Source organism: Cheilinus undulatus, linkage group 5 (genome assembly GCF_018320785.1).
Source record: "Cheilinus undulatus linkage group 5, ASM1832078v1, whole genome shotgun sequence".
In the NCBI taxonomy this organism is placed as follows: domain Eukaryota; kingdom Metazoa; phylum Chordata; class Actinopteri; order Labriformes; family Labridae; genus Cheilinus; species Cheilinus undulatus.
The window spans coordinates 40,075,780-40,089,187 of record NC_054869.1 but is presented as its reverse complement, the minus strand read 5'-3'; the positions used below and the strand labels follow the sequence as shown (position 1 = coordinate 40,089,187).

Sequence of the window (13,408 nt, the reverse complement as noted above, 5' to 3'; positions counted from 1 at the left end):
CACATATACGCTGAATTTTTTCTCCATTATTGTTTACAAAACTGCTCGAGCTCTGTCAGGTTGTGTTGGGGTTGGGTCTGAACAGCCCTTTTCATGTGTAGACACAAATTCTCTACTTAGTTAAGGTCTGGGCTTTGACTCTGTCACTCTAGAACGTTCACCTTGGATTCCACCTTGCTGGAAAAAAATCTTCTCCCAAACCATAATTCTCTTTCAGAGTGAATACAATTGTCCTACAGGGTTTTCCTATATTTTGCCACATTCATTTCCCACAAGCCCTTCCAGGGCCGGCTGCAGAGAAGCATCCCCACAGCATGATACAGCCACCACCATGCTTCACAGTGGGGATGGTGTGTTTGTGGTGATGTGCAGTGTTTGGTGTACAGCAAACATAGGCAGATGGGGATGTTCAGTGCCTTGGAACTGTTTTGTATCCATCCATCCCCTGACTTATACTTATACTTATACTTTTGTAAGAAATTCTCTTCCAAGTTGCTTGGAGTGTTCTTTTGTCTTCATGGTGTAATGGTAGCCAAGAATATTGATCAGTCAGTGGCTGGACGTTCCAGGTATCGGTGTCTTTATACTACATTCACTTTAATCCATTAAAGCCTGAAAACACAAATTATAGCTAGGAAATTCTAATTTTTTTGGGACTGAAATGATTATTTAACTTTCTACTGAAATCTAAAAAATCCAAATTTCCTTAATAATTGACATATATATATATATTGTATCTCATTTGATCCATTAGGTGTTTTGGTAACTGATAATCCACTTGAGGGCATTTTTTTTAATCATTTATCAGATTGTATTCAGAAGTTTTTATTAGTAATTTATTGATCAGAAGTATCATAAAAGTATGTATCAAATATGATACAACAGGCTTTAAGGGGTTAATTTTTTTTATTAAAAAATATTTACTATGATTGAATTATAAAATCAATAAAAGGTAAAACAACCAAGGGGGTGAATACTTTTTAAAGTCACTGTTTATGACTTTCAGAGCACATACCCCATGGATTGTCACACATTGGCACCAGTCTGTCAGACCAGAACAAAGCTTTTCTTTCACCATAATTACGATATTACTCAGTGCACTTCTTCTCCTCTTCCCCAACCCATCCTCCAGTGTTTGTAAGACTGACTTTCATTCAGATATGCAGTGCAAAGATCACATGGCTCTTATTTCATTGAAAATCAGCCATTTTGCCTCTATATACAGTGTATATACAGTTCACCCAATGTTAAAATCTGTGTTCAAAAATCACTAGAATAGATGTTGATTAGCTCACTTAGGAACTTAGGAAAAAATGAATATAACCTAAATAGAATCATGATCATATGTAACATCAAGAAAAACAAAATTCAGTTTTTGACGAGGAACTTGTATAAGTAGTGAGGATGAGAACTGTGCTTGCTTTTTCAGCAATACAATATAGATTAAATAGATTGAATCATGACCTTTTAAATCAAGAGCTACTCATACCACCTCTGGATTGTCATTTGCATTTCCACCAACTAACAGAAAAAATGATATTGATCAGGACTGAGACAGATAAGGAGCTTCAGATTGAAAATATGTCTAGTATATCTGTTTTTGTTTGGTAACTTTAGTACTTTTCTGCCATGTCAAGCATAAAAATAATGGATAATATGTTGTTTCAACTTTGTGGTATTAAAAAAGCATCAACGTATCAGAAATGTAATATCATTACATCTCTAGACCCAATAAAGGTCAGCGTTCAGATGAATGAAATATAATTATGTCTTTGCAGCCCATCACAGTAAGAGGGAAAAGAGTCTTACTCTACCTTTGTTATTTATAACCATTACTCACATGACTGAAAATATCTCTTTGCAGTATTAAATAAAAGAATTAGAACTGGGTTCTGGTAATCCTTATGCAAATGTCTTATTCAATTACACTGTGGTCCTGAGCATAAGTCTTGTAGCTAAATCTTAAAAAGTTAAGCTGCAAATCCTCTTTAGTCTGAAGGTCCCAGCTCTAATCGTCAGGATATTGTTGTTTTTGGTCCTATTAATTCCTTTGATTTCTGGTGACCTGTACTATGTGTGTTTGTGCCTAGAGAAAGTATTAGTGGGCGTTTTCTATGAATGCACAGAAACGCTTGGGGCAAAGGTCACTCTGATTTGTGTTCCATTTCCAAATAGTCTCTCTGTCATGATCCAAAAAGACTATGTCACACACGCAGGCAACCTGTGACCCATACACACACATTTATAAGAGTTAGTAGAGCTTAGAACAGGACGTGCACAGTAGGACAATGTTGTAATTCAGGAAAGGTTTAGTGGTGAGAGACAGAGCAAGAGTGGATTAATACTACAGCTACAAGTCAGCCTGAGTCTAAAGTCAACATACAGCAGAGAAGAGGAAATTAGGTAACAGCAAAACAAAGCTGTGACATTAATGCATGCTCACATGCTGACAAAATTTTGCCATAATGATGACAGAATGTTTATGTTGACTCTTGTCATAGATTTATGCTGTGTGGATTTGTATCACCTGCTCATGAGAGAGCCTAAAAACAGACAACAATGTGTTTCCTTGTTCCGTGTAGCGTCTAGGTTATAAGATACAAACAGGAAAATACATACAGGCTTACAACGGGATTATTATTAATCTTCCATTTTAGAATTTGATTTGCATCTTATGAATGTGCTCGTTCTATTATTTTTAAAAAACATGTAAGTGAAATCGGGTTTGGATGAGTGATGCAGGCCTCATCTTACCAGCAAGGCCACCCATAAGGGGGGGATAAAGGGGAGAGCTTTCTGGGACCCAGTCAAATGAGGACCCCATAGAGCTCAGGAAAATCATGGTCCATTAAAAGGTTAACTACAATAACAATATTTTATATTTAACCTGAGTAATGACCAGTCTTATCAAAACAACAATTTTATTTTATTTATTCTTATGCTTAAGTACACTGTAGCCTTTTCAAAATGTAATCCTCGTTCTCAAAATAAATGACTTTTTTTTTGGGGGGGGTAATTTTAACAGTGTGGATGGGCACACTGAACGAAACTATCTGGAAAGTTATGCCTGACTTCATAGCAAAGCTGACTTGGACAAATGTCAGGTTGCTAGAGTATGAAGAAGAAGAAGGATCTGAAATAACTTTACCGTATAACTTTAAGTTACAGTCATGACAGAGTGGCAAAATGGGCTTAAAGTGACAAAAAAAATTAAAACAGTGGAAAAAATTGGGCTAAGTCAGGCAAAAAGGGGCAAAAACAGGCAGAAAAAAGGATGAAAAGCAGTTAACAAGTGATTAAAGGAGTCATTTGCTAGAAAAACCTGTTACAAAAATGGGATAAAAGTGGAAAAAATGGGATGACAGCTTTAAAAAAAGGGTAGGAAGGGCAAAAGTTAGGAAAAAAGACAGAAAAGGTGAAAAAAGTGGTTTAAAATGGCAAAATTGGTTTAAAGAGGGAAAATTACACAAAAATGAGCTTCCAAAATGGTGAAAAGGGGTTAAAAAGAAGTAAAAATAGGTCAAAAGTGGCAAGAATTGGTTCAAAGAGGCTAAAATAGGTTTAACATACAAAATTTTGTTTTTTAAAAAGTGGGTATAAACAGTGATGGAAAGGGGTTTTAAGTGGAATGAGTAATTAATTTGAACATCAGAACCCAGTAACATTTTGACACACTTTTTAGCGCCACAAATAAAACTGCTGATCCAACACATGCACTGATACCATCAATTATTCACAACTTGGGATGGCCCATTTGCTTGGTCTTTCAGGGGCCCAGCCAATACCAAGGACAGGCCTGCTTACCAGAGCTTGACAGCAGGCCTATAGATGTTCTGCGTGGGAGTGTCTGTGCAGATAAACATACAAATCAGATGTACAGTGCACACCAGAAGTGGTAGACCTTGGCAGTCATCTGTTTATGCACACAAATGTGCAGACGTGCAGAGACTCTCATCTCCCATTGTGAGCCGTCCTGTACAGTCTGGCTGTGCAGCTCAGCAGCCCGGCAGAATATCAGAACAGACAGTCTTATTTTTTCCATCTCCATGTAGTTGCCGAGGGTTATGCACACTGGACAGCCATCTAACCCCTGCACATTACTGTGCCGTCAAACCGAATCAGTCATGTGGGCATGCTCTCATACTGTATGTGTGAGCACTATAAGGGTCAGCTCAGAGCACAGTGCTCTGTACAGTATGTTTGAATACAGGTATGCCTACATGCATTGAAATGCTGCTGGAATATTATCAAATGTTCTTTGGTTTCTGTGCGTGTGTGGATTTGAGGAGCCAATATCTGTGAGAGTGTAGAATACAGAGGGGAAACTGTGTAATGTGTAATGGGGCTTGGTTTCCTAAGGGGGTAAATTACCACACTGCTGAAATGTAGCCTTACTAGAGAAAAACGGTGGAAGCGAGAGGTTATACAAAAATGTGAAAAGTGAGCCAACTTTGTGTATTCAAATGGGAATGGCTAAACAGCAGCTGATTATGCAGTCTGCTCATTTGAAACCATGTTGATGCTATGCTAGTCACATCAACTTCATTTAATTTGCCTTCATTTACCTTTCTACAGAGTTGTCAGAGATGTTGATGAAGAAGTGTGAACTTGGCACATTGTCATTTTAATGTGAACTATCAGTCAGCAGGGGTAATTACCACTTCAATCCCATTAATTGTTTTATTTCACAGGAAATGACTCATCTTTTCAGATTATTTGAAGGCTTTGGCGATACTCCTGTCTTGATCTAACTTTTTCCTCTCAACCTCGTTCAGTCTATTTTATTAGCTCATCCTCTAAACTTGTATGTGTTGCAGAGAACTGTGCAAAAAACAGTTCCTGTTTAATAAAAAATACAGTGTTGTTTTTAAATACACAGTCATCATAAATGTCCAGTTTTAAATGATTTAAATATTTGCCATGATTGTCACACTGGTCATATATTTTTTCTCAAATTGTAGCAGCTCTTAGCATAGATTGGATCAGCAGAGTTTGACTTGTGCAAAATACTTTCTCAGTCGCTGTGAATGTCCATCCATCCATTTTCTATACCGCTTATCCCATTGGGGGTCACAGGGAGGGGGGGCTGGAGCCTATCTCAACTGTCATTGGGCGAGAGGCGGGATACACCCTGGACTGGTTGGCAGTCAATCACAGGGCTGACATACAGAGACAGACAACTGAGCACGCTTGCTGTGAATGTAATGGAGTAAATAAAGCCACAATAAGTTTGATATATGAGACAGAATGTTTTACATTCAAACATTACATACATATAAAGTACACCATCATACTAGGGCTGTAAAAGATCATTTATAAAAGTATTTACTGAATTTCTGTGGCTTATATAATCTTGGTTAATCAAATTTTCAATCATGTTTGAAATGTAATAGCGTTACATTTCAAAATAAGGTTTCTAGTACTATTTCTATCAATGTCTTGATTTGTAAATCAAATACAAACAAAACAATGACTTTATTGTTTGCTGCTGTTGGATCTCCATTTAACAGAATGATCTTGACTTTTAGAGTTATTAGTAGCGCTTACATGAGCAAGTTTTTCACAATCAGATTAAATGTATTCTGACCAGAGATTTAAACTTCTCAGTTCACATGGACACTAAAAGTTGTGATCTGATTCAAACATGCACACTCATGCATCACTCATTTGTTCTGGATAAAGGTGCTCTGACATGTGCAGTATCGTCCTCCCAAATGTACTGAAAATTTGCCCTAGAAATCCGTCCTCTACACCTCTACTCTCTCATGTCTGAACCTTTCATTATCTGCTAAACAATTCTGAGCTCTTTTAATGTTTGAGTAAAAAAATGGTCTCAACAATAGATCAGTTTATTTGGGCCTGCTATGTTTCTATCCATTCCGGAAATAACTATACCGATAGACGTCTTATCACTTGGGGACAGACACGTGCAGAAGGACAGAAATCACCCTGACAGAGAGAGATGATCAGATTTTAATGGGCACTGATCTAAATGACCCCTCCACATCGGAATAAAATTTCTTTCTGAATTAGCCAGATCTGAGAATTTTATTCCAAATTAAATGTTTATATGAAACATTTTTATTCCGATCAGGCATTTACAGTATTTTTATTACAAGTAGTCCATGTAAACATAGCTACTATTTGAATACATGTTGCACTGCTACACCAGTATGAACTAAACCATGACTTGGTGGTATTAGACAACTTTAAAGTGCTTCCACTGCTAAATAGTGTTTAACAGTTATGAATTAGGAAAGGAGTCCCTGCAGGAGGGCATGTACAAATTGACTCACTCAAATCCCATGAATTCCAGTGAATGTGACAGGCTTTACACTGTTCATATATTTCAGTTTAATTACTTCCTCTGCAAGTAACCCATGGAAGGTTAAAAATGAGCAAAGATGTTTTCTCAAGAAACTGTTACGCCTCATCAGCTGAGGGAACCTCACTTCCTGTTTAGATTAAAACTTTTATTTTGAAAGAAAATAAGGACATTCTGGTAGGTAGAAAGTTACACTGATAGCTTAACCAAGGAAAAAATGAACTGTAATTGGATGGAAAAGTTTGGGAAAATAGCTCTAGAGAATGGTAAAGAACAAATGTTTGATTTCACAAGGTCTAAAGAGCAGGAAGATGCTAAGATCGGTAGTATCCATCTGCTGCCCTGCTACAAAACTGCATGTGATTAGAAAAGTTTACAAGTTAATATCCGATGTTCATCACATTGCAATTGGCAAGTTAATGCTGACAGCCAAACAATACATTTACATGATTACTCTATTTCATACAACTGCGTTCATAGCAATTGTGCATAGCCCCTTAACACTACGAACAACACATCAATAATCTTTAGAAACAGTGGAACATTTGATTCACTGTGTATAACTTTGCTTCACTGTAAGATGCAACCTTATCCAAGTTCCAAAATGACACACTAAATATAATCCAAACATGTCTAAGAATACCATTTAATGAGCAAACTGTGCCATTAGCTCCAGAGATCACCAAACTTTGTAAAACTCCCTGCAGCTCTGCTTAATTGTTCTGCTGTTCTGCCTGCAGTAGACATATAATATCCAAACATCTGTTGTTGTGGGCCAACAGACAAGAACAGCTCAGTTTGTATGACGCTGATGCTGTATGTTTACATGCCACGGTTCTTTAGCTTATTCAACCTTGCATCACTGAGTAAAATATCACACATAAGAGCGTCAGTATGGCCAGGCTGTTGGGTCCAGTTTAAAAGTATTAAGCTGGGAACCAGCAGACCTTCCTTTAAAAGCTGTGGTGGAATGTGTCTGTATCAAAAGAACAACACAAAAGGTAGTACAAAATCTTAAATTGTGCCAGCAATTTGGGTCTTTTTCTGTTGGATTTGATGTGATGTGAAAACACAAATGTGCAGCTAGATGGCTTGTTGATTCTAAATCAAACCGATCAGTGCAAGATGTAGAGCTGTACCTAAAAATTAGCCTCTTACATGGAACATCTGTGTTAATTCAGAAGACAAGCCGTTTTGTGGAGTGATATGAGTTTTTTGATGATCCTGTCATCACAGAAGAACTTGTGTGTTTTGGCAGATCCAGTATGTGGCAGATTTGAGGTTCCAAATGAAAATTTTAGTGAAGTAAATGAGTCAAAGCTTTGTGAATTAGTAGTGTTAGAACAAGTATACAGTAACTGTCATCTCTTAGCAGCAGAGCATTGGCAGATTTGTAGTTGATACGCATTAGTATAAAGACGAGAAAGATATCCTTGACAGCTTGAAATGTTTACATGGTCTGCATTTTAGTCCAACATCTCCAAGCTGAGGCCTTTAGACTCATGATTGGACATTTTTGGTTCATGTGTAAGCTTTTTTTAAGGATGTTATGCAATGGATAGTGACTGTAGTGGGAGGCAAATGCCTCTGGCAGAGTAAGAGAGTACTGTTGGAGTGCATGGGCTTTCAGCACCACTATCTGTGATCGGTCGAGTCGGGCTCAGCCCTTGCCAGCTGCCTTGGGTAGAAATACTAAGCAACAGATGCAGATAATCAGTCCATCTTTCACAACTTCTGCAAGGTCTTGCTCTCCACTGTGCTTACAGTGTACAGAATTTCTTGACATTTGCAGAGGATCATATCATGGTTCAGTTACATTTTTGTGTCGGTGTTGGATTGGTTTAATTTTAAGAGAAGTTATATCCAGAGGATCCAGGATGTGCCATGACCTTTGTTGAAAGAAAAACCCAAGTAGAATCTATTCCTCATGTAAGACAGCAATCCCACTGTCTGTTCTCTGAGATGATTCTCCAACAGTAAAATAACCTGACAGTTCTGTATCTCATAGAACCATGTTTTCAGTGTTAATATAAACCAACAGAATCATCATAGCACATCTAAAGAGGACTACACCAGAAACAAGCATTTTTTGAACTGACTTAATGACTTCATGCATAAGTGGGCACATGGGAGGGTCAAGTTGTTGCCCTTATGCACCATATGAGGTACTAACAAAGGCGTCTGTGTGAAGCAATCAAGAATATTTATTTTGGTCGGTTGTATGACAGAGAGCCATGTTATGAGCCACGAAGCCAAATTTCAGTAACGAAATATCTAAAATGATGAAAAATGAAGCAGTAATATCTGGATGCTTTGGGCCTGTTGGTTAAATGGAGGACACACGTCTCTGCCTGTATGTATATTTCATCTGCATGTTTGAGCCACAATCATGGTGGGCTGAAGTGACAATGAAACAACCACTCCAGCAATTAGGCTGCAACCTAGTAGGTTAATTCCTAGTAGTGCTATACCTTAGCTCTGTACCTAAGTGCTGTGCCTTAGTGCTATACCTTAGCTTTATACCTTAGCTCTGTACCTTAGCCCTGTGCCTTAATGCTATAGCCTACCTGAGCTCTGTACTTCAGTGCTGTGCCTTAGTGTTGTGCCTAAGCGCTGTACTACAGCACTGTACCTTAATGCTGGGCCTTAGCGTTGTACCCATAGACTATAGAAAGAATTTGACAAGGCCTGTGAGACATCAGCCATCAGCTTACGATAGGCAGACTCAAACTGCTTTTGAAGCCAATCCACGGCGACTTCCATATTGAAATCGCTGTCTCAACCAAACTTTGGCTCAACCTAACGGCCCGCCCACTAAGCTCGACTTCCTGTCAGCAAGCTAGCTAGCATTCTGGTTCACAGAAAGGTAGCTTCTGCCTGTCGAGCTGTCTATCAATCATATGAGACAACCAGTTGGCGCGCAGTTAGGTTTTTTCTAAATATAATCTAAATGATTGTGGTACAAAAAAAAAATCAACCCCTGTACAGTAAGAGCACATGAAGATATTAGCTAATGAGACACATTTGGTCTTTTGAACCAGGCTGTAAACCAGTTTATCTCTAGCATAAAAAATGGCTGTTTAACAGGTGTTCAGAATTTTAATAACCTGTCTGCTGACTGCCTACAGTATAGGTCTTGAGCCTCGCATCCTCAGTGATAACAGATGGGAAGTGGGACAGACTGTACTGTAGTGATGCTAGTTATTATCAGACTGGGGCTTTTTTGAGTAGCTCTGTTTCAAATTTGTTTTTGATATATTACAAGATGTGACATCATGATCAACAACTGTTCATAAATGAGGCTCCTTGTAGTACACAAACAGCATTAGCAGAGCAGAGAAGGAAAGGGCAAGAGAGGTTAGTTCAATGTGTGCTACGGTTAGTGGAAGAGGAACCGTGTCAATCCACAGTCAGACCAGCCAGCTCTCTTTGTCATGTCCTGGCCCCAGGTTATGTCACCAACCCAGTATGTTAGTAATTTTCTCAAGGGTTATTTTACTTTATATTCAGTGCAGTCGAAGGAGACCATAAAGCACTATCCTTCTTAAAATACAGTCAGTGGTTTAAACATTCTGCTCTTCATGCTCCTCTCTTGCTTTTACCACGCTCTAAGTCGATATAAAACCAGAAGGGGCTACACTATTGTGGTGTTGTAGTGTGACAGTACAAAGGTTAAACACTGACAGAACTGTGTTCCAGCACTGTGGCACATCAACTAAAAGTAAAGGGTTATAGTAAATACAACAAGTACAAAAAGGCCACAGGAAAGTTAGCAGAGAAAACAAGACACAGAAAAGAAAAGCTTTCCAAACTCTAAAACTGGCTTGATTTTGGAACAGTTGCTGTCAGTCTGACAGGTGCTTTTCTAGCAAGAAAAACAAACTAACCTTCAGATGTGACAAGTTCTCCTCCAGACAGAAACTTAAAAACATCTCATTTGCATTTTTAGCACACAAGTACCCAAAGTGGAATCCATTTCTCATTTAACAGAAAAGATGTCGGTTTTTTGGAGAGAACAGGTTTAAATAAGCTTGTTGTCGTCCACTGTCGGTATTTCCATGGAAGGGTGACCCAAAGCGACCTCAGAATCTGTTCGCTGGATGTAACCAGCAGCACTTTCGCCATTGCCAGTAAATGATTTCACGAGGCCGGTGAGTTTGTCCCTTCATGTCTTGGCAGGACATTATTTGGATGTGATGAGGTGTTGTCAGCTACCTGCTTTGCCAACGTGCAGGCTAGGTGCTGCTGGCACTTGTTGTTGGCATCAAGAGTGATAGCCATGAAAGCAGCCAGCTTGACTTATCTGTTGTTAACAAATGGTACAAATAGCAGAGCACTGATTTATTATTTTCAGTTTTAGGTAAAAGATGCTTCCATGACACTCTTAAACTCAGCAGTTTTTAATTTTGGCTTTTAATAGCTGGACAACTGTTCATAGCAGATTCAAAAGTGAGGAGTTACTGCATTTCCATTGACCTACTTCTTAGTGTTCAAAGTCCCACTGTGCTTTCTTTAACATGACCATTTAACAGGTTAGGATTTAGACACAGGATGTCTAGTGAACAAATTACATATACATTCACATATGCAGAGGATTTCTAAGTGTTTTTAAGCCACATCAGTCAATGAATCAGTGTTATAAAAATCCTGTCTGGCTCTACTTCCCCCATCCTCTTTCTCAGCTCTACCCTCAGACTCTTTTCTCTTTTTATTTTCTGTCCACCGTTCTTTTTCATGTGTAATGTTGGCACCAGTAATGGCTGTGTTTTATCTTTGGGGGCTATTAGGGCCCGTATGGTGGGAAGATGGTATCAGTGTTGATACTACCTGGAGCCTTCATGTGCAGAGCCTGGGCCTGCTGAAGGTGGGAATGCTGTCTGGGCTGTCAGCTTCATGTGAGAATCAGAATCAGCTTTATTGGCCAAGTATGCTTACACAACAAGGAATTTGACTTGGTTAGTTTTATTCTTAGTATACAGGAATTAATCATTAAAAATAAATAAGCTAACAAAAGTATTTAAAAAAGATTTAAATATGTACAAGGTCTTATTTAAACAATATACAAGTCCATGAGCATTGATAGTATGGTTGCAAGATGAGCAGAGGGTGCAAAGATGCTGACTAAACATAAGTAGAGTACACAACATGCAAGGAAGTGGGCAGACTTACATGAGGTAGATAAGCTCATTTAAGGTATTTTATTAGCACAATTTTCATACGAGGTGAGGCATTTTAGCACAGAGAGCCTTCTTACTGCAGTAGAGTTACAGTGAACGGATCAATTACTTGCAGTATTTGAGTATCGTAAATAGATTAATTAGTGCAAATATGCATATGAGGTGAGGTATTTTACCACAGAGTGCCTTCTTGCAGCATCTGAGTACAGTAGATGGAGTAAATTAGTTGTTAGTACAGTATGTAGATACATTTTTATAGGCTAGAAAAATAACATCTATGTTTGGGTATGATGGGAGATGAGAGCTATCATCAGGGGTGGCTCAGACACCAGTGAGGGGGGTTCCCATTTGTTCACCCTGGTGATGCCCTGGCTCTTCCTGCCCGTCTGTCAACAAGGTTGACTTGTGGGGGGAATAAAATGGGCATAGCTGGGTTTAGTGTAGTGCTGCATGATTTGTTAAAATTGTGACTGTGTTTGCACTTCACAGTAGTTTGATATGTGGTTGCAATTAAAATACAGAAATGGCATCATGAGTCTACTTGCTTGGTTGTAAAGAAAAATGCAGAGATAAATGATCATTTTCAAGACGGAATTTCTCATCAAAAAACATACAAATATGAAGTAGTGTATGTATATATATATATATATATATATATAGTGCTTAACAAATTTATTAGACCACCACCCAAAGTAAGGTTTATGCCACAGCTGCCCTAAAATTACAGCATTGGTAGTTACCAAAATCATTTTTTATGTTTCTGCAATGGTTAATACACCAATATGTAGAAGCTCTTTAACCGAAATGATAATTTTCATGCTGAAATACAATTATTATTGTGATCCATGAATTTTCAAATTTACTGATTTACAAAAAAAATGAAAAAATAGTAAAGCACATTATTATTTTTTGATTAATATGCCAAATTATAGTTATTTACTTGCATTCCTGAGCTCTCCTAAACTGGACAATAGAAGATTGTAAAAACGCTCCTTCACTGGTGCCCTTTCTCTTTGCCTTACATTAAAAACAAAGTCAAGAAGAAGGCTTTTTGTTCACCCTTCTTTAAATCAGAATAAAGAGTGCATGTGGAGATGAAGCAGCATTTTCATTCCCTGGCACTACAATGCTACCATTTTCTCTTTTTTTAAATAATGAAAGAGATTAAAAAAAAAAAAAGAAGTGAGTGAAGCAGAACAAAACAGTGAAAACACACCTGAGGTTAAAAGAGAAGACCAACACTTGACAAAAAAAGACAAAAAAAAAACAAAAAAAAAAAACAACTGGTATCTGCTGTCCTTTCCTGTACATCTGTATGTGTGACAGTGTGTTTGATTGGGTCAAGCTAAGGTTGTTGAAGAACATGACGGGGAATGTAATCAACTGTCTGCAAGTTTCTTCTGCCAATCTCTAGCATCTCTCTGATTCCTTTCCTCTCTTAGGCAGCCAGACAATGTGATGAATCCTGTCTTTGTTCTAAGTTCTTACAGTGACAGAAAAACATTTGAATGACATTCAGCAATGTGCTTTGTATTGTTTCATGTTTATACTAGAAAAAATAGAACTGAAGCTCTTTGCAGAAACTTCATTTAAAGAACCTAAAACTTAATAGCTATTCCAAAGGACTGCACTTGAAAGTTGTCCTTAAAATGAAAGGCTGGATGCTAGAATGACATGCATCATTTTCTATGCTCAGGGTTCAGTGGCACCAGATCTTCCTTTTATAAATGTTTCTTCTCTATTAAAAGGAATTAGTTACTGATGAATATATCAGCTGGCACCAATCAGCTTGCTTTTTTCCCTCATCTGTTAACAAACTGTTGTTTATGCATCACATCACTCTAAAAATGCCTGAAGCAAATCAGTGCTTCCCCACCAGTGAATTTCACTGGTAAATCCATCTCTC

At 38.1% G+C, this 13,408-nt stretch overlaps 1 protein-coding gene across 2 annotated transcripts in view; it reads left to right on the top strand.

Moving 5' to 3' along the window:
- The window catches only part of grid2 (glutamate receptor, ionotropic, delta 2), a 923,745-nt gene that overhangs the window by 24,846 nt on the left and 885,491 nt on the right, over positions 1 to 13,408 (top strand). The gene's annotated exons all lie outside the window — the stretch shown is intronic.